General features: G+C 50.1%; 1 long non-coding RNA gene across 1 annotated transcript; it reads left to right on the forward strand.

Moving 5' to 3' along the window:
* The first annotated feature begins 19,998 nt into the window (after positions 1 to 19,998).
* On the forward strand, positions 19,999 to 21,203 carry LOC140637164 (uncharacterized). Its single transcript, XR_012034414.1, has 2 exons — positions 19,999 to 20,661; positions 20,865 to 21,203. It is a non-coding gene; the product is annotated as an uncharacterized lncRNA (long non-coding RNA).
* The last annotated feature ends 543 nt before the right edge of the window (positions 21,204 to 21,746 follow it).

The following is a 21,746-nucleotide window of genomic DNA, read 5'->3' on the forward strand; positions in this document are numbered from 1 at the left end:
AACCTTCTCAAAAACAACAACAACAACAAAACCACTAGAGGAAAGTCTAAACCATGCTTGTCATAATTGACCAGCACTTATTGACCATCCACTATTCCCAGGTTCTTAACATAAATTACTGCCATGCTTCCAACAACCATAAAGATGTAAGCACCACTATCATCATTATCCCCTTTTCACAGATGAGAAAACTGAGACTCAAAGAAGTTAGACAACTACCCCCTAGCACACAGCTAATATGTGGCCCCAAAGTCCACTCACTTTTCATTTCCCACATGCCTCTCCTATTTGTTAAAGCCCTATTACTACAAATATCTGCTTATGGTCTCATCTTTTGAAAGCTCATAATTGGGTGTGACAAACTAGGGAACACTCTACTAACTAGATCATTCCATTCACCCTGGCGCCTCCTCCTCCAGCTGTTTCAGGTGAAGGGGAATTTCTATGCTTAACAATATGCTTTAAGATGTATCAGGAGGATGCAGCTCCCCTGCAAAGCCAAGCCAAGTAGCCACAAAGCAGATGAAAATATGCCGAAGTTCATTAAGGGTCAAGGAAGTACAAAATTAAAGTAACAGGAGATGCCTCAGGGGGTCCCACCTGTTAAGTCACCAAGCACTTGTGCCACCTCTTGCTGCTGGGTGCAGGGGAATGGGGCATCCTCACTCCTTGTTGGTGGGGAGGGGAGGTGTTCCACCTTTTGCAAAAGCAATCTGCAGTATCTTCTAAAATTAAACTCAGGGACACCTTACCCCAGCCTTCCTACTTCTAGGCACACAAAGATACCTAAGAAGAGTTTTATCACACTCTTGCTCGAGGTAGCAGAAAGTAGGGGTGCCTGTCTCAAGGAGGTATTTTAATAAATTAATAAAGGCTCATTTTATTGTATGTAAGTAAATAATAAATAATACCGCTATTCAACCACAACAGTTCCTGTGATACAGAAAAAATATGTCTAGCAAGATGCCATGTGTATGAATTTGTGTATATGTAAATGCAGAGGAAAATATTTGTATATGCTTATAAGAACATGCAGCAAGGGACACCTGGGCCGCTCAGTGGTTGAACTTCTGCCTTCGGCTCAGGGCGTGATCCTGGGGTCCAGGGATCGAGTCTGACCGAGTCCCGAGTCCCGAGTCCCCGCCCCCCCCCCCCCCCCATCGGGCCGCTTCTCCCTCTGCCTGTGTCTCTGTCTCTCTCTGTGTCTCTCACGAATAAATAAATAAAATCTTAAAAATAAATAACATGGAGAAAAATACAAGAGTTTGTTCTAGGCTCTTGATAATGGGTTTCCTGAGAGTGGATGATACCAAGGTAGACTCAAGAGGAAAGGAAAAGGGGATCCCTGGGTGGCTCAGCAGCTGAGCGCCTGCCTTCCGTCCAGGGCGCGATCCTGGGGACCCTGGATCGAGTCCCACGTCACGCTCCCTGCGTGGAGCCCGCTTCTCCTCTGCCCATGTCTCTGCCTCTCTCTCCCTCTCCGTGTCGCTCATGAATAAATAAATAAAATCTTTAAAAAAAAAAGAGGAAAGGAAAAAACAAAAGAAAGCACGCAGGAATGTACGCGCTTATGCAGCACCCGGAGACGCACAGGTGTCCTATCAAATCCTATCAAATTGAATTCTACACGCCGTGGCTCACAAGCGGACGGAGCCTGGGGGAGGCACCGCGGGGCGCGGGGTCCCCTGCGGCGGGCGGACGGCGGCTGCGCGCTCCCGGGCTCGGGGCTCCGGGCTCCGGGCTCGGGGGGCGCGGGCGAGTGGCCGCTGCACGCCGTCGGGGCGCGGAATCCCTCCCCTCGAGGGGACCGCGCGGGGATTTTCCAGGGGGGCCGAGGCTCCTGAAAGGCGCGTTGTCGGCGGGGGCAGGCTGGCGCGGCGGCGCGGGGACGGCGGGGACCTGGGGGCGGGGGGGACCCCGGGCGGGGGAGGGGAGGACCCCGGGGCGGGCCCCCGCCCGCCGCCTCGCCCATTCTCCAGGAGCTGGGCCAGAGCCCCGGGGCCCCTGTTGGGCGCCGAGGCGAGCGCGACGTGCACGCGCGGGGGCTGGAAGCTCGCGCCCAGGGGGTCTCGGGTCAGCCCCGGAGCGGCTGCGGCAGGGCCTCGGGGTGTCGGTGTTGGTGGCTCCCTCTCCCGGAGGCCTAGCTCCGTCAAAGAGCGTCTGCGTGGTGAATGACGAGGGCCTTTGGCAGGGGATGTCTGGGGACGTCCCCTCCGGTGGCCCCATCCTCCCTCCCGAGCCCTGGGCGGTGTTCTTGTACCATCAGAATCCCCCTTGATGGGCTCCTACATTGTTTCTCCCGACCTGTATCCTGCCCCCCTTCCCCTCCCCTCCAGCCAGACGGGGCTGCCTTGAGGACAGAGACTGTACCCGACTCGTTTGATCACTTCCCAGAACAAAACCACAGGCAGCCCAACATAGGGTAGATATCTTTTACCAAAATTTACTCTAGCAGGGCAGAAAAAGAGGACACTTTGAGTCAAGTAGTTCTCTCCATGTCCCTTGAATAAAAATCTAATTAGGTCTTAGATAGTCTGTTGTTTGTACCAAGAGAAGAACTTAGAAATGTAGCCTGAGCCTCAGGGCCACTCAGGAGGCCTGGTGGCAGGAGGGCAGAGGTGTGACAAAAGTTGTAGCATTAAAAAAAAAAGTCAAAAAAAAAAAAAAGTCAACAACAATAACAAAACAGTACAAAGTACTGTTGAGTGAAGGTGGTTGAGTGAAGGTGGCTGAGTGAAGGGTTGAGTGAAGGTGGCTGAGAAACTTCTCTTGTTCTCTTGCCCTGGGCTGTTTGCCAGAAAAGAGGGAGGAAAAAAAAGAAAAGGGAAAAAAAAGAAAGCCCGAGTAGGCATTTTTAGTGGCTCCAGGGGAAAGATTTTCTACCTGGAATTAAAGGAAGAACAGGTCTGCAAACCAAATCTAACTTCTTCTATGACCAGAAGAGTTTCAAGAGAGAAAATGTATGTGCAGGTGTATGTGTTGTGTGTAAAAACCCTGGGTTTGGGGTCAAAAGTCTGATTTCAGGATTAAAAAAAAATTTTAATTTATTTATTCATTAGAGACAGAGAGAGAAGCAGAGACACGGGCAGAGAAAGAAGCAGCCTTCTTGCAGGGAGTCTGATGTGGGACTCCATCCCAGGACCCTGGGATCACGCTCCGAGCCAAAGGCAGACACTCAACCTCCTGAGCCACCCAGGCATCCCATGATTTCAGGATTTGAGTGGTGGTCTCAGCCAATTAGATCAGCCCCTTGACTCTGGGAAAGATCCTTGGCTTCCCTGAACCTCTGTTTTCTCACCTGTAGTCTGAGGATACTAATCTCACTTTATTCACCTGATTGTCTACTAATGGCGGTGTGAATACCTATCTCAGGTCCCTACACACTGGTCCTCAGTAAAAGGCATGCCAATGTTCACTGCAGCATTATTCGAAACAGCCAAAAGGTGGAAGCCACCCAAGTGTCCATGGATAGATGGATGAATAAACAAAATGCGCTATATCCTTACAATGGAATCTGATTTGGCCATTCAGAAGGAGTGAAGTTCCATGCTACAACGTGGATGAATCTGGAAAACATTACACTAAGTGACAGGAGCCAGTCAGAAAGGGACAAATATGTGATTCTACATATGTGAGTTACCTAGAAAAGACAAATTCATAGACTCAGAAAGTAGAATAGAGGTTACCAGGGCCCAGAGGAAATGAAGGATATACTGCTTAATGGATACAGATTTTCTGTCTGGGATGATGAAAAACATTTTGGAAATAGATAGTGGTGATGCTTGCACAGCAGTGTGACTGGAGCTAATGCCACTGAATTATACACTTAAAAATGGTTAAGATGGCAAATTTTATATTATACATATATTTCTACAATAAAACATTAAAAAGGGGGGGGGCAGTGAGCCTGATTGTGAAAAGAAAGCCTTGTTTTTAGTAGCAGCTCTTTGGGGATTGCTCCCAACTGGAAATGGCCCAAAAGTCCATCTACAGTAGAATGGTCAAGCTGTTGTCTGTTCACACAATGAAATGCTATACAATTGTGAGAATAAATGACAACCACACACAGCAGTCCAGGTGAATCTCAGAGCTGTGATGTGGAGTGAAACAGGCCAGGCACAAACGTATACTTCATTTAGACAAAGTTCAAAAACAGGCAAAACAATCTGTGGTGTGAGAGGTCAGGATAGGGTTACCCTTGGGGAGTCATTGTTAGAAGGGGGCATGAGGGGGCTTTTGGGGGCTGGCAATTTGCAGCTTCCTGCCTGCCGCTGTTATCTGGGTGTGTTCACTTTGGGAAAATTCTCCAAGCCGCTTTACACTTGCCGTGTGTGTTCTCTTCTGTATTTATGTTTACTTCGACAAACCTTCTTTTTAAGTTCTGGTTTACGTCTTGAGTGAAGGGTATGGTGAGCTAGAGAGCAGAACTACAGAAGCTTGATTTATACGCTTAATCTGTGCCAAACCAGAGGGACTATGAAACTAGATTTATAATTCTCTACGCTGCTTGCCATTTATCCCGCGCCCCCCTGCCTTGTCCCCTGGCCTCCAGGAGCTGTTCCCAATTAGTTTTTGAACTCTGAACAGCCGACTTCCCATAGCTAGCCCAGCCGGGGGCCTGGAGGGGAATGGGGTGCACCCCCGCACCAAGGAGAGGCCCCGATCTGTGAGCTCACAGCCCCTGGAGCAGAATCCACCATTGCCCTGGGCTTGTGGGTGCACAACAGGCATCAAGCAAACTATTGTGTGTGTGGACCGTGTCCTCAACATTCTTCAAGTGCACCCCTACTTTCCCACTACCCCCATTTAGGGAAGGGTTGTTTGCAGCCTTTTGGGGATCTGTTTGCAAGGACATAGGGCTTGAGGACCTAGAGAAGAGGTGGAGGTGGCCCCTTGTCCCAGCATCAGGAGACCACCTCCCAGCTCTCCTACTGGGCACCATGGGGAGAGCTGATCTAAAACATTTGACTTGGCTCGGACTGACCCAAGGTGACTCCTGACACGAAACAACTCCGCAGTTGGGGTTAGAGGGAGGGGGCGACATATATTTTTGCTTGATGACAAACTGCTAAATAATAGATCTGGCTGGGGTTTCGGTTTCTCCCCCACTGGCTTGACCGGTGTGTTGGTCTTATTGAGTCAATCAGTGAGCTATTTTGGCCCTGTGGGGACTCAGGACTTGGTTTCTAACCCCTGGAGGCCTTCCCCCCTGTCCTGGGAGTTTGGGCTTCCCCCGTGTCCTGTTTGTTTGTCTGCCTGTCTGAGGCCCTGAGGACTGAAAAAGGCAGCATGGGCCTTTGCCAGACTCCACAACCCTGGGCCACACAGCCCTGGGGAGAAAGACTCCTGCTTGCAGGGTGTCCCCCCAGTAGCACCCGAGTCTCTGCAGCATCTATTTCCAGTAGTGCTCCCTTCCCTTTCCCTCCAGGCCTCTCCATACTTTCTCCCTCCAGCCAATAGCCGGCCACTCTCGGTTCTAATGACAGCAGTAGCAGAAACCTCATTCCTTCCCTGAGACTCGTATTTTATGGTCTATGAAGCCCCTTCACAGCATCACATCACCCGATCCCTTACTGCCCCCCAGTCTGTTTGGGGCGGAGGCTCTAGGAGGTGCTAGGACTTACCTGGTGTCAGGGACTCAGTAAAGATCAGAACTTATCTTTTGATTTTCTAGTCCTGTCTTCTGTTCTCTGACCCAAGATGCTCTCTTGCCTTTGGAGCCTGGGGCAGAGGCCACTAGCTGCAGCCCCCAGCCCATTCTTCTTCCTAGCTCAGTGACAGAACCTCCATTTTAGCATTGTGCCCAGGTAAAAGGAAGATTCCTAGCCTCACTTTGCGGCCAGTGGTTTATAAGCAAAAACTTCAGGGAAACTCCTTAAAAGGGGATGGAGGGAAGGGGGGCATGGATTTTTTTTTAACCTTCCCTCACTGCCTGGAGTTCAACAGTGAGGTGACCTTGAGTAAAAAGCCATGTTCTAGGATAGTAGAGTGGAAATACAGAAGGAGCCTGAGTCTCTGAGGACCAGAGACCCACCATACAAGCTCAGATTTCCTACCTCCAGTGAATTCTTGATTTCAGCTCAGGTCATTGTCTTGAGGTCAAGAGATCAAGCCCAGCTTTGGGCTCTGTGCTGGCAGGGAGTCTGTTTGGGGTTCTCTCTCTCTGTCTCCTTCTTTCCCCCCCGCCCCCCCACCGGGTGCAAATACACACTCTCTCTCAAATAAATCAATAGGGCAATTCTATTTTTAATTTTTTGAGGAACCTCCACACTGGTTTCCACAGTGGTTGCACCAGTTTGCATTCCAAGTCTTGAAAGTATTGAAAACAACGTTAGGTCCCCAAAGAACCTTTTAATGATGCCCATCATTTTAGTATCCAGGTCTTTTTCATTTTTCAGCTATGTTCTGAGGATTCCTACGGGGCCTGGAGCATGGGACCAGGAGTCCTGCCCGTGCTTTCTGAGCTTTGCACTACCTGCTGTAAGCCTCTGATCCCATGATTCCCCTCTCTTGGCCCATTTCCTCAGTTGGAACATGGGAGGGTTCAGCCAGCAGCTGTCCCCTCCCCATTGTCAGCCCCAACTCATGTGACCTCTCTCTGCCGGGGGTTTTCCCCACTCCAACCCTTCCCCATGCCATCTGGACTTAATTTCTGAGGTCCTGTCCCTTGTGGCTTTCACCCCTCAGTTCCTGCCTTCTGGTGACTCTGCCGTTTTGAAAATGCTCTCCATCCCAGCATTGTCTGAGATTTCACCATCTCTCTAGAGAAGGGGCAGCATAAAGGTGTCTGGTCTCTACAACAGACTAGACTTGGTTTCGGATCCCACCCCACCCCCACCCCGGTTCAGAGCACTTTCAGTGTGCTAGGCCTTGTCCGTCACATGCTTTAACTCACATCACATCAGGAGGTAGATGCTAGCGTTGTTATCCTTGTCTCATTATTCCTGCTTTTAAAAATAAGGAGAATGAGGTGCAGAGAGGTCAAGCAACTTGCCCAAGGTCACAAAGCTGGTAAGGGGCAGGAATGAATGTTTGCCTAGGCAGTTTGGCCCAAGAGCCCATGCTCTTAACCACTGTGCTAGATGATACCTGATTTCTTAACTTGGTCTCTTCTTGGTCATGCAACCTCGGGCAAGTTATTGAACCTTGTCATTTTTGTAAATGCTGAACCATTTGAGAATTTGTTGTGGACGTCATGATACTTCACTCTAAACATTTGTGCATGTGTCTACTGAGAACAGGAAGAGATATAGGACCCAAGCACCATCATCAACTCAGGACAGTGTCAACTCAATTTTTAAAAAAGGTTTTACTTATTTATTCATGAGAGACACAGAGAGGCAGAAACATAGGCAGAGGGAGAAGCAGGCTCCCCGCAGGAGCCCAATGTGGGATTCGATCCCAGGACCCTGGGATCACGCCTTGAGCCAAAGGCAGATACTCAACCACTGAGCCACCCAGGTACCCCCAGTGTAAACTCAATTTGACATTGATACAATACTAGCATCCAATACAATGCTTATTTTCACCTGTCCCTGTCTCAATGTCTTTTGTAACTGTTTTACCCCCAATATTGAGTCCAATCAAGGACCACACTGTTGCATTTAGTTACAATGTTAAAAATATTTTTTATTGAGGTAAAATTCACAGACCATAAAATTCACCCTTTTAAGTGTACACTTCAGTGATTTTTTTTACTATATGCACAAAATTGTGCCACTATCACCACTATATAATTCCAGAACTTTCAATCACCCCAAAAGGAGCCCTGTACCTATTAGCAGTTGCTCCTCATTACCCCATCTCCCCAGTCCATTACAGTGGTTACTAATCTATTTTCTGTCTCCATAGACTTTGCCTATTCTGGACATTTTACAGGCACTGAACCCTACAATATGTGGCTTTCTGTGGCTGGCTTCTTTCACTTAGCATAAGGTTTTTAAGGTTCATCTAGGTTGTAGCATGTGTCGGTTCTTCGTTCCTTTTCATAGCTTACTAACTCATGACATGGATGTGCCACATTTTGTTTCTCTCTTCATCTGCTGATAGGCACTGGTGTTGTTTCCACTTCTTGGCTATTAGGAATAATGCCACTATGACATCAACGATTTTGGGTATGGGCTGTTATTTTGCAGACTGTTCCTCCTTTTGGCTTGTCTGATTGTTTTCCTGGTGAGAACTTTCAGGTTCGCTGCATCAACTTTCATAGCCTAACGAATGGGTTTCTCTCTGCTAAGCCCAGCCACGAGCCAACATCTCTGCCCAGCTATGTTGCTGGCAGGTGGCACAGCCTGGTGGAGACAGAGCTCTTTGCGGCCCCAACAAAGCAGTGCTGTGCTCCTTCCCACTGCCCACAGTCCCTGCCACTGCCCTCCCTGCCCTGCGGACACAGAACCTCAGAGCTATTTCAGGCCCTTCGTGGTAGACCTGGCCTGGGAAAATCTGAGGTCCTGGCTGCTGGACACAACTGCCTTCCTTAGAGGCTTGAAGGTCATCCCTGGGCTTGGCTCCCTCGTTCTGGTGGCCCAGCCCCTTGTTCCTGGTTCCCACTGACCCCCAAGCAGTACCCCCCGCCCTGGGCAACCAGAGTGAGGGAGCAGAGTACGCATCACTGGGATGGGCTTCCTGTTGACAAATGCTGGCTGGCTTGTGGCATCGGGTGTGGTTAAGGCTCAAAAGAGCATCTATCTAAAAATGGGGCCTCTCTGCTCAATGGATCTGGAGCACGTGTGTCCTTGAGTCATGCTGCTTCCTTCGTGCCGGCAAAAACAACCTTTCTTCCCCTGCTGGTTTCCTCTGCACAGCCCCCAGGAGTCCCACAGCTATGAAAACCCGGAGTCTCTTCCCTCCTGGACCTCTTCCCCAGATCAACAGCTCAGCTGGCAAAGCCGCAGGGTGGCTGGGGCTGCGGCACCATAGCTGTTTGTTTATTCAATAAAGCCGCACAAGGCAGAGCTTTTGAGTCACTTTCTGACTTGCTGTGTGGCTTTGAAGAAGCCGCTTGACCACTCTGTGCTCCTGTCCTGTCCTCCCCCGCCCCCCCCAACGCTGGAATGACAGAACGGATGATGCCATGCTTTGCAGCATTTATCCACAGACTGAGGTTTGTTTATGGGTGAGATAGTGGAGCAAATGACCAGGATGGGGTGGACCTCCTCCTTGGAAGTGCAGTCATTTGACAATAGGTCAGAGCCCCATTTGGTCATCCTGTGGCTGGAGGTGGTGTGGAAAAAGCGTGAGCTGTAGGGCCAGACATTCCCAAGGTCAAAACTTGGCTCCCTGCATCTTACCAGCTTGTGGCCTCGGGCAAATTCATCTCTCCACCCCTCTGTCCTGGGGATAACAGTAGTTCTTTTGGGAGCCGATAGAGAGATTAAAGGAGGTAGCATCTGTGAAGGGTGAAGGACAGTCTCTGGAATATTGTAGATGCCTAATAAACTAAAACCCATGAATCAGAGAAAGTACACTCAATTAGGGTAAGTGAGATCATTCCTTGGGATATACCCACATCTGTACTCCTCTCTCTTGCCGCGATTGAAGGCAGGTGATTCGGCGCTGCCAGGTAAATGCCCCGGAAGGTTCTACAGTGCTGTCTTTCCTGGAAATGAAGGCCCCTTATCTCTCATCCTCCTTAGGGCTCAGCTCAATTTTCATCTCCCTGGAAGACAGAGCCAATCCGAAATAGGCTTTACAAGGTCTCAAGTTCTGTCAAGGAAAACCGTCAGGAGGGGGGACATGCTTCAGGGCAAGGCAGCGAACCCCACCTGTGGGGCCCTGTCTTCCTGGGCGGCTTGTGGGTTCCAGCCTCCCTGGTGGCACGGCTCTGGGTGGGCCACCCAGGGGCTGAGATTTTGGGGCTGCCCAGCCACAAATCCTCCCTGTCTTGTGGGCTAATTCTTGATAGTTCTCAGAGCCCGTTGACTTAAAGCTTTGATCCCTGCTGAAGAGAGATACGCTGGGAAAAGATATCACCTAATCCTCCACAAACACGTGACTCTCTGTGTCTGTAACTGTAGCGACATTGCTGCTGGCCCCCTGTGTCTATTGCCCTATGTATTCGTTTAGTAACAGAACCCCCAAGCTCTGGCTGCCCAATTAGAGCAGGGTTTCTTGACCTTGGCGCTCTTATGCACATTGTGCTGGAGAATTCTTCCCTGTTCGGGGCGGTTCTGTGCAGTGTCAGACATTCAGCAGCGTCCCTGGGCTCTACTCTCCATGACCCACCCAGATATGACCAAAAATGTCTCTGGACATTGCCAGGTGTCACCTGGGGGGAGAGGGTGGGTGCAGAATCTCATCAGGTTGGTAACTGTCAGGTTAGAGACCATATCTCCCAGCCTCCCTTGCAGCTAGGTGAGGCCCCAGAAGGAAGGCTGGCCAGGGGCACGTGACTTGAATACTCAGAAGTGTCAACATGAGCACCCGCCACTTACCCTTAAAGGGAGGAGTGGGCCTTCTGCTTCCTTTCTCCCCTTCCCACCGGAGGGAATGTGAACGCAGTGTCAGGAGCTGGTGGCTGAAAGCCGTGGGTCAAGGGGGCAGAATAACTACAGAGGAGCCTGGGTGCCCAATGCTGTGGAGGCACCACATCTACCCTATCCCTTATGCTTCAACTGCTCTGTGAGAGACAAATAACCTCCTACTTGTCTCTGTCACAGTGGCCAGACTATATCCTCATTTCCATAATGAGTTTATCACTACTGCTTTCCTTTTTTTAAAAAAAGATTTTATTTATGCCTGAGAGACACAGAGAAAGAGGGGCAGAGACACAGGCAGAGGGAGAAGCAGATGCGGAACTCGATCCCGGGACTCCAGGATCACACCCTGGGCCAAAGACAGGCGCTCAACCGCTGAGCCACCCAGGTGTCCCTATCACCACCAAGCCACCCAGGCGTCCCTATCACTACTGCTTTCCTGACAGCAGAGTCTGAAACAAGTGAGGAGACGTGAATGTAAATAAAGGAGAGAAATGACTAAACCTGCCCCGAGGAGCCCCTTTACATTCCAGGCATTGTGCTAGGGGTTTGCGTAGATACTGCTTTTATTTCGTTAATTATTTGAGTAGCTCTACTGGAGAGAGACTATGATCCTTGTGTTTCCAGAAGAGAGGATCAGAGCTCCAAGAGGTCCAGGTCATCCATGTCTCACAGCCAGCCAAGGAGGGATAGAGCCAGGTGTGAGTCGGAGGCCTGAAAGACTCCACTACACCATGCTGCTCCTATGATTGAGAAACCATGCCTCATGAGGATGCCACTGCCCTTGGGATCACCTGTCACATGGAGCCCTGCTCCTGTCTCCACCCCAACACTGTCTTTGCTCCCCTCATGGCCCACATCCAACCCTGCTCATCTCCCAGTGGTCCCCAGGCTTACCTGTGCCTTCCTGCCTCTGCAACCTTTATTCAAGCAGCCCCCTTGGGCTGGGCTGCCTTTAATAGCCTTGCAAATCCTTACCCCCCTGCACTTTCTGGCTCAAAGCCCTTCTGAGGACTGCTCAGACATCTCCTCCTACGGGAAGCCTTCCCTGACTATACCCTTTTCAGTGTGAGCAGGTCCCTATCCTCTGTGCTCTCTACACATCTGTGCCACTCTGTGGGGGCACCTTCCACGCTGTGTGAGAGGTGTTGTCTACAGGAGGGAGCTCTTCTTTGTCCCTGTCTCTCCACTGATCAATGTGATGTTAAAACACAGTACTTACTCTAGGACGGGGGAGGGAGAGAGGGATGCTGGGACGCTGCCAAGGGGGAGAACCAGCTCATGATTCATTCACCCCTTTGTGTGACCTCAGTAAAAGTCCGTTGCTGGTTGCTGTGAGCAGTTTTATGGGGAGGAAATGTCCTGGGTTTGGTTTTCAAAGAGAGAAGACTCTCAGAGGAAGCTAAGAAGTCAGATCTAGAACATACAGAACAGTAAACTCTGGACACTGTGCCTGCAGGTCGTTTATAGAAGGCTTCCCCGGAGGCCCTCGGTGGGCTCTGGCCCTCTCCATCCCATCAGCCCCAGGGAACGCCACCTCATACTCACAGCAGCCTGAGCGAGACCTCGCTGGAGCAATAGTCCTCTGCCGGAAGGCCATACGCCAAGGTTCCAAGGCTGAAAAGAAGGACCAGGTGGCCAGTGCCTCCCTGCCCCAACTCACTCAGAGGGTAGGAATTACCCTTATAGCTAGTTCTGGGGGGAACCTGCTGGCATTTGGGGTACGGGGCACCCTTTCCCAGCCCCCTACTCCTGAGAAGCCTCCCCAGGGAGCCAGGAAGGGGGTTACGTCTAGGACAGAGGATTCCCTCCCTCAGGTGCTCTGGGAGCTCAGAGGGGCATGTGGAGAGCCAGGGGACAGCCTGACATCTCTGGGCACTGCAGCCAGACTTCCCCCACCCAATGTGGGGGGCTGCCTATCAGCCCAGAGTTTCCGAGGGGTGTTCCTATGGCCCTCTGACAGTGGGTTTGGACATCTGGGCAAGGAGCCCAACTACAAGTCCACCCTTGGCAAGAATGGCCTTCCTTTCTCCCCAGACAAGGGAAGGTGGGGATGTGGCCTGGCTGGCTGAATCGGCCCTGAGGGTGGTGGAGGATGACACATGTCCTGGGAATGGTGATGGCATCAGTGAGGACAGCGACCAGCCCTGGAGTACCTGTCAGGTGCTATCCTAAGCACATATTTCATCCTCACAACCACCGGGAGATTGATTCTGGCCTTGCCCTATTCATTATCCAAGTCACCTCAAAGCCCCCCTTTCCTGGGCAAAACGCTCCCACAGAAGCACCTGCCCGCTCTGCAAGGCCTTGGGGTGGGAGTTGGGAACACAGCAGCCCTGCTAGCCTCCTGGCCAACATGCACATGGGCTCGAGAACCCTGTGCTGCTATTCCCCTCCCCTCCTTTTTTTTTTTTTTTTTTTTTTAAGGATTTTATTTATTTATCTATGAGAGACACACAGAGAGAGGCAGAGGCAGAGGCAGAGGGAGAAGCAGGCTCCATGCAGGGAGCCCGATGTGGGACTCGATCCCTGGACTCCAGACTCATGCCCTGAGCCAAAGGCAGACGCTCAATCGCTGAGCCACCCTGGTACCCCGTTCCTCCCTTCCTTAGCAGGCCTGGCCCTGCACACAGGCCGGGCACCAGGGCCTGCCAGCGCTTTCCAGGGAAAGATGCCGATCCTTCCATACTTGTGGTGTCCTCTGTGTCCTCCCTCTTTTTCTCTCTGACCACGCACCATTCTGTACAGCCTGAGGATAGCCTGGCCTGTGCGGCCGAGAGCTCCCAGCACTGGTTTTGCCCCTCATTGGCTGTGTGACCTCAGGCAGATCGCTTCCCCTCTCTGGGTCTCAATTTTCTCATCTGTGAAACCAGGGGGTGGGATGGAGCTAACCCTTTGAGCCCTATCGTCCTACTGTCTGGTGATCAAAGGCCAGCAGAAAGGCTAGCAGATCCAGCTTGGAAGGCCCAGCCCCAGCTCAGGTAGCCACATTAATGGCTTTGCTGAAGGGAGGCTCCGGGTCTCGGAAGCTGCTATATCAAAACATGTCCCAGCTCACTTAGATTACACTTCACTCCACTGAACTTCCAAAGAGGGGCACAAGGGCTCCTCTGCAGACAATTGTGGGTGGAACGTCGACACAGCCAGTCGGGCTTAAAGGGGTCACCTCATTGGGCAGCCAGGTGGGCTTTTATGGGCCTGCAGCCTTTGTGGTTTCCACGTGGTTCTTGTCTCCCCCACTCTGCACATCACAGGTCCTGAAGGATGGTCCTGATGAGCCACAAAGACAGATAGACGGCCTCTCATAGGATAGAGTACAATCTGAGAAGCTGCCAGCCTGCGTGGGGAGGGAGACAACAAAGCAAGACTGTGAGTGTCATAGGTCGTGGGTGAACTGTATTAGCAGCTCTGTGTGAGGACGAGGGACATGGGTTGTAGCTGATGATGAAAGTTGTCCATGTGGTGGTGGCTTTCTGAGAAACTGAAGCTTTGGTGTTGCATTCAGAGAAATCAAGTCTGAGGTTGAAAAGTGAGACTATTAATGTCACAGTTTATGAATGCTTCCTGTACCAGACCTGAGTTGGTTATTACATGGGTTACTTCATCGTATCCTGATAATATCCAACAAAGGAAACACTCTCATGCTCTCCCCATATTTCCCACGAGCCAAGTGAAGTTCAGAGAGGTGAAGCAACTTGTCTGAGGCCACACAGCAGAGAAAAGTTGGGGGCCAGCTTCAGGTTTGGGTCTCTGCACCTGTTCTGCGCCGAAGCAACATCATGTGAAGAATAATTGACAGAGCAATGGTTTTCTGGATGTGGAGGAGTAGCAGGGTCACATTTGCCCTACGTCCAGTCTTTTGAGGGGAACCAAGGCTGAAGAGTGAAAGGAATCATCATCATCCACCCAGGACAAGGAAGACATTTCTAGTAGCCCGTGTCTGAAGACCACAGGCCCCTTTGGGAGGGGTGGTTTCTTTGACCTTGAGTGTGTCTGTGTGTAACCGCCTGGCAGGGCGGCAGGCAAGTAGATTCAGTCAGGGATCGAGTGAAGGACCCTGCTGCTAACCCTGAGATTTTGGCAGATTCAAGGTCTGAGGGAAATGGGCAGGGCAGACACATCTTGGTCTCCAGCGCCCAACAAGTTCATCACATGAACAACTTCTCCTGGGGGGACTAGGAGTGTCGCACACTGGACAGCCACAGGCCAACTTGAGGACCAACCCAGCTTGGAAGAACACCGGCCTCAGGGTTGTGAGACCTGGTCTTCTGGCTTCAGCTTTCAGCTCTATGCCCTTGGGCCAGTCACATGACTTCTTGGGAACTCAGTTTCTCTCTCTCTCTCTCTCTCTCTCTTTCTTTTAAAAGATTTTATTATTTATTTATTTATGAGAGACACAGAGAGAGGCAGAGACACAGGAAGAGGGAGAAGCAGGCTCCATGCAGGGAGCCCGATGTGGGACTCGATCCTGGGACCCCAGGATCACGATCTGAGCCAAAGGCAGATGTTCAGTCACTGAGCCGCCCAGGAGTCCTGGGACTTCAGTTCCTTTACTGGTAAAAAGGAGTTTGGATTGAATCATTTCTGTGGTCCTGAAACAGACAGCTGGTTCACAGGAGCTTGGAACGACAGGCAAGCCCTTAAATGTCTCGGGGGCAAGTGTTGGAGAAACGGAAGAAATGGAGAGAAGACTGAGGGTGGGCCCCAGGGCAGTCTTCCTAGGGAAGGAGGTCCTCTTAGGGGGGTGGGCTAACGTGGTGCCGGATTGCAGGCTCAGGTTCAGAAACTGGGCTGGTGGTCCAAATGGGGTAGCCAGTTCTTGCATTTTTATCATGCGGGAGCTGGGAGAAACACTCAGCAGACAAAAAACACCAAATTGGGTTGTTGGTGAGGGTGTGTTTTGTCTGCTGAGCCTGACACCACTGATGTGCTGCTTCCTGCACAGAGACACACAAGGCAGCTTCCAGAGGCTCTAGGTTGGGTGTGAGGCGGCACAAGCAGGCATGCAGCTCCCAAAGGGCTTGTCCTGTCTGGAGCTTTGCAGTTAACACCTCTGACAAGCTTTGTTATTGTGAATGAGGAGGAACTCCCCCAGCGTCTGCTTTTTGAACCAAAGAAAACCCAGGTTCGAATCCCAGTTCTGCCACTCACCAGCTGGGTGGATTTGGGCAGTTCCCTTAACCTAGATGTCCATATATAACTTATCATCCAAATGGGGGGCATTTTGGAGAAAGAGGGGGGAAGCTATCATTAATTATGCTGGGACTACAGCATACACTGAGACTGTTTGGGGCAAGTTGGGACATAGGTCGCACTACTTGCCCTATATCTACGTGGAGAAAAGGGACATTGAGGCATTAATGCACATGTTTCACACTGCTGTGCTGCAGATGCAGTGACTGGCCTGGCAGTTAGCGGGTGCTCATGCAGAAGACTCCAAGTTGCCATTCTCAGAAACACAGAGAAGTGGGGCAAACCGGGGTCCCAGAGAAGCCATGCTCAGACTTGCTTCAAATCCATGGGTTCTTCCCTGGAGGGCCTGTGCTCAAAGCCAGCTAGGATTTGGGCCTCCGTTTGGGATCTGTTTACCTTTTCATAAACACAGACGCAGGGTTTTTCTTGGCGAGGCCCCTCTGCTCACAGCTCTGGGATCGTACCTTAAAGCATTTGCTCCCAAGTGATTTGAATCAGGATCTACCAGGATGTTTGTTTTCCAAGGCCTTTAGTCAACATGTGGGTGTGGAAACACCAACTAATTTCAATGTAGAGTCAACTCTTTTTTAAAAAGGGACTTTGACATTAGACTTTTCAAAATAACATAGTATTTAAACAAAATTCCATTTCCACCTTTCCATCACCAGCAGCAGTTGCTGAAGATATTTCTGTTCTAGCCAGAGGCTTCCCCAACTTATATTTTAGCTGGTTCCTTTCCTGTGTCAGCGCCCGGACTGTGATGTCACATGCTGGGGTGTGAAATCATGCTTCCACAGATTACGGTTTACTCTCTGGCAGAAGTCAAAGGACTTCTTGGGCCAGAGTCTTATTTTGCTTCTTTCTGGTCCCTTGGTTTGTTGACTGCCTGAAACAGCAGCCTACAGCCCACACCCTCCAACATCCTCTTCTCTTCAGCTGTGGTACGATCCCAGGAGTTCCTATGCATACTTCACCACTTAAACCTCATAGCTCCCATGGCCTTTGAGGTACCAGGATCCGGCATAGCTACTTTTGACCAAGTATCACGGGTCCCAGATGTGATCACTCTGAACAGGCCTTTACTAAAACCTGCAGGTTGGCTGGGAGCATACACACCTGGCATCCTCCCGTTAGTTACCTACTTTGGTCCCTTCCCTCCCAGCTCCTTCATTCCCAGGGCCTATCCTGTATCATGCACCACCCACCCCCAACTGGGGTATCTCTCTGCCGGCTGGGAAAATCAGGCAAAGTCTGAGAAGCCCTCAACCTATTCATTGTGCACTTGGGATGTGCGCATTGCTCTCAGTGTAACACACAGTATTGCACTTCAAGAGCAGTGGTCTAGCCTGGTTGTGGGGCTGGAGGAGGAGGTGGAGAGATACAAAGAAAAGAACTGAGCCTTGCATAAGTTATCAAGTAACCCCTCTCTGCCTCAGTTCTGTCACTTGTAGAATGGGGTTGACAGCAATAGTTCTTCCTTGGACCGGTGTGAGAGCTCAGTGCATTCGCAGGTGTAAAGTGCTTAGAGCCTGTCTGACATTTAGCGAGCGCTCAATGCTCTTGGCCATTTTTATGATAAATCTTCATCGCAACCCTAGGAGATCGGGACTCTGACTATCCCCATTGGAATCGAGGAGCTGAGATTTGGAAAGGCCCAGGAGCTTGTCCAAGCCATGTGCTAGAATGATAGGCAGTCAGCATGCTTCGGGAAGTCTGACGCCCTGCTCTCTGTGACGTGAGAGTCTGGGTTAGATCCCAATTCAGTTCCTTCATGTATATTTATAGAGACCAACATGCCAGGAGCCAGGGAGCCAGCGGGGAGCGCCACCCAGTTTTTACGCAGCCCATGCAGGCAGGCTCTGGACTAGGCACAGTTAATCTTCAGCCATCCCCACTGGCTTCATCTGGCTCATTAAAACCAGACACGTTCTGAGTTTACTTAGCATCTGCAGAGAGCCTCTTTCATCTTCAAACACTTCCCGAAGCACCAACCAATTAATCCTTACAACACCCTCATCTTTGTAGACAAATATTTATCCTCATTTCATACCTAGGAAAAGTAAGGCGCAGGGAGGAGAACAGACTGGCGGGGAGGAGGAAGAGGAAGTGGCAAGAGCTCAGCTGAGATTCTGAGCCGAGGCCCCTCTGGCTGCCCAGTCCATCTGGAGGCTGCAGGGAAATTCTTCCTGTAATACCCCTCACCGCCCCCCACCCCTTTTTATATAAATGGAAGCAGAACCTTTTGCAAGTTCAGAAGAATTAGATTTCTTTAATAGTAACCTGCAGGAAACACATTAAAAACACATTCTATCGGTTACAAATCTTAATGTCACCAGCCAAGGATGAGGGAATTAATGCCGGGCCCCAAATACATATAGTCAGCAACTCTGGGGCAAGGGCAGAGACGATTTATAGAGTGTGAGGTCTGGACGTCTGGAGCAGGCAGGCTGAGCTCAGCGATGAAATTGAAACAGGGCTGTTTTCAAATGGGGGCGGAATGGGGGAAGCAGCAGAGGGCGGCTTTGATTCAATCATTCTTTCCCATTGCTTCTCAATGTGATTTTTTTTTTTTAATGCTATGAAGACCAGGTTCTGATCTGTCATGAGAAGGCTGCTTTTGTTAACTTAAGCTCCCAACAAGGGCAGCTGTAAGAGAATCAACCCCCCAAAAGTACATTGCCCCACCAAAACAATCTAGTCCTGATTATCTAGCCCCCCTCCTGCCCCCACCTGGCTCAAACAAAAGGGAAATGCCATGCCTCGGCTGGGGAATCTGTGCAGCAGAGACAAAACATATGTATAATTAATGTGGTTTTAATTCTTTTAGCAGCAGAGAAAAATTTCTTTACCTTTATATTGTACAGTAAAACACAATTACAGAAAACCACACCAGAAAAGGGGGGGGTGGGCGGTGCCTTGGATGGCTCAGTCAGTTGAGCGTCTGCCTTCGGCTTGGATCGTGGTCCCTGGGTCCTGGGATCGAGCCCTGCATCGGGCTCCCTGTTCTACGGGAGCCTGCTTCTCCCTCTCCCTCTGCCTGCTGCTCCCCCTGCTTGTGCCCGCGCTCTTTCTCTCTCTGTCAAATAAATAAATAAAATATGTTTTTAAAAATGGTGTAGGGTGCCTGGGTGGCTTAGTGACTGAGAGTCTGCCTTTGGCTCAGGGCGTGATCCTGGGGTCCTGGGACCGAGTCCCACATCAGGCTTCAGCGGGGAGCCTACTTCTCCCTCTGCCTGTGTCTCGCCTCTCTCTGTGTGTCTCTCATGAATAAATAAATAAAATCCTTTTTAAAAAAATGGTTAGCTTAGTAAATTGTGGTGAGGGGCACAGTGCAGGTCTTTTAAATTGTTTTAATTTTTGGACTGAATGCTCCATAGTGCCATACTTGAATCTAACACAGCCTTGGAAAAGAAAAGTTTTGAGTCTCAGGGGTAGAATGTGCTCATTTTAGGAAGGATAGTGGCCTAAAGAGCTATGTGCATCGCTCTGCTGTTCCGAACAGCCCCATTCCCCAGCCATATGTTCGCTGCTCACAGAGAAAGGGCACAAAAAGACTCAGTGGGCCACTAGGGGCTGAGCCCCACAAGCAGAAACTTGGGTCCCCAGCATGTTCCCACTACTGGCCCCTTTTGTTGAAAACCACCCACCATCCCCCTGGAGGCTGGGCAAGTTTCTGGAAAAGTTCTTGTGGTCTTTTTTCCCTGGAGGACAAAAAAGGTGAAAAGGGGTCACATCACCCCCACCTCTTTTTACAGCTGGGAAAGCTGGGGCCACAGGGCTGATTTGAGATCAGCAGATGGTAGTAGAGCCAGGAGCAGGAGCTGGGTCACAGGACTCCCTGCTCAGTGCTCCTCTGCCACACTACGGGGCCTCTTGTGCCCTGATGCTGGGTTCTGCTTGTCAGGAACTAGTAACAACAGTCTCTCACCAGTCCTGGCACCCAGTAGGCTGACCCAGGATTGAGGTGGGGGTTCCTGGCACACAAAAGTTTTAGTGCTAAACCTGAGACAGTTTCAGGCAGACTGGGACGAGTGGGTCACCTTACTGAGCTGTGTCCTCATAACCGATGCTCCATTGGGTTGACTGATGAGCGGGCACTGAATATGTTGAGGGCAATCAAAGAGTCAGAGAGGAAGAAGGCATTCCTTGAGTGGAATGAGTTGGCTTGGAGAATAATCATCCAATAACTGGGGTTTTTAGGAGTTACTGAAAGAAAGAAGGATTTGTCCTGAATTATAACAGCTAACACTCTAAGCATGCTTTATAATAATGTTAGTGCACTTCACTTCCAGATCTTAATTATTTGGGCCCTTAAGGTAAAGATGTCTGATTAAAATAATTTTTACAAAGCGGGAAATTGAGGCACAGAGCAGCTCTCAGTGAATAGATGGGACTCGCAGAGGCCCCAGTTCTCTGACCCCTGGCCGATGCTCTTCCGCATGCCTTCTCTGCTCAGGAACCCTGGCTAGAGGCCAGACCTTGAGTTCTCTCTTTAATTGTTGGGAAGCAGGAAGCCAGAAGCTGGGGGTTTCTAAATTCAGTTCCAAGGACCTTGGATTAACACCAAAATAACTCCCTTACTGGAGACTTGCTCTCAGAAAAGCACCTTCGTGGAGACAAAGAATGATCTCCATTTGGTTCGATCAAGCAAGGCTATTTGTTTACCTTTAGCCTCCTAGATCTGAAAGCCCAGCTCCTTCAGAGAGATGGTTGGTTTGCAGGCTCTCCCTTCCCAAATGCCATTCAGACAGCCTCAGTCCTGGTCATAGCTTTCCACTCCCACTGGAGCAGCCCAACTCCTGTCTGCACTTCTTGAAATTAGAGCTGGAGGTGAAAGCTTAGCCGAGCTCTGCATTTCAATGCCTTTCTTCTTTCTTGGGCTTTAACTGCTTTTTCTGGCCTCAGGGAATCCCTTGGAAGTTAATAAAATTTACTACATCAAAGGGCTCCACAGCCATTACCCAATTAAAACCTCACAGCACTCCTGCAGCAGGTAAGCATTATTAACCCCATTTTACAGATGGGGATACTGAGGTTAATTGGTTTGCCCCTGGCTCCTGAGGAAATGAGTGTCCCAGTTGGCAGTAGGACTGGATGATTTGTTCACATCACTCCTGGGGAGAGGGGAGGGTTGTCTCTGCTGAAATCCGTTTTCCAAAGGACCTTGATTTCTGAAAGATTTTCTTTTTCCTTTAGGAAACCGATCACTTACCAGCTGCACCAAGGATGAGGAATTTCCCCAAAGCTCGCTCCCACCTTCAACCAGGAGAGGCACCATAAAAATAGATGAAAGCTAAGAGTTCAGTGCAGTAATTTAGGAAACAATTTGGGCCTTTCAGAAATTAATGTTATTTAAAGATGCAGATTCATCCACCCCAGTGGCCTCCTGGGAGTGCTTCCTGAACCATCTGGTTCAATCAGCTCATTTTCTTTGCTCTAATCCTCCTGGCTCTTGTGTGTGTGTATGTGTATGTACAGTGAAGGTTCCCGAGGAACTCACAGCATGAATAAAAAGCAAAGACCTTTCTCTTTCAACCAGCCACCTCTCCTCTTTTCCAAACAGCATTAAATTCCTAATCCTGTTTATTCTTAGTGGGGGTATAAAATTCATGTCCCGACAGACAGTGAGGAGATCTGTGGAAGCCTCTACCCCAGGGCTCATGTCCTCTCTGTGTGGGTCCAGCCAGGATGGCTGGGGTATCTTTACCCCATTTGCCAAGAGGACCTACAGAACCTGGTGGTGTCTGGGGATAAATTTGTCCAGGCCTGCTGAAAGAGGAAGGAAAAAAAATTTTGTTTTTGGTCTGGTTAAAGCTATCCATGAACCACAGGGAAGATTTCAAAGACTCAGGTGAGAGTTTTCAAAAGAAGGGTTTCAGCACCGTCCCAATGGTGTAAGTCCCTACTTCTTGCTGTTCAAGTCCAATTATAATCCACAAAGGCAGATGCTGTGTTTACATAAATAATTACGAGATTTTGTACAGCCAGACGTGTTGCAGCACACAAGAGGCAAGCCCATAAATTACATTGGGGAATTAAGGGTCAGAGTGATCTTATCTCTGTAAATCCGGCCAAATT

This window comes from Canis lupus, chromosome 7 (genome assembly GCF_048164855.1).
Source record: "Canis lupus baileyi chromosome 7, mCanLup2.hap1, whole genome shotgun sequence".
In the NCBI taxonomy this organism is placed as follows: domain Eukaryota; kingdom Metazoa; phylum Chordata; class Mammalia; order Carnivora; family Canidae; genus Canis; species Canis lupus.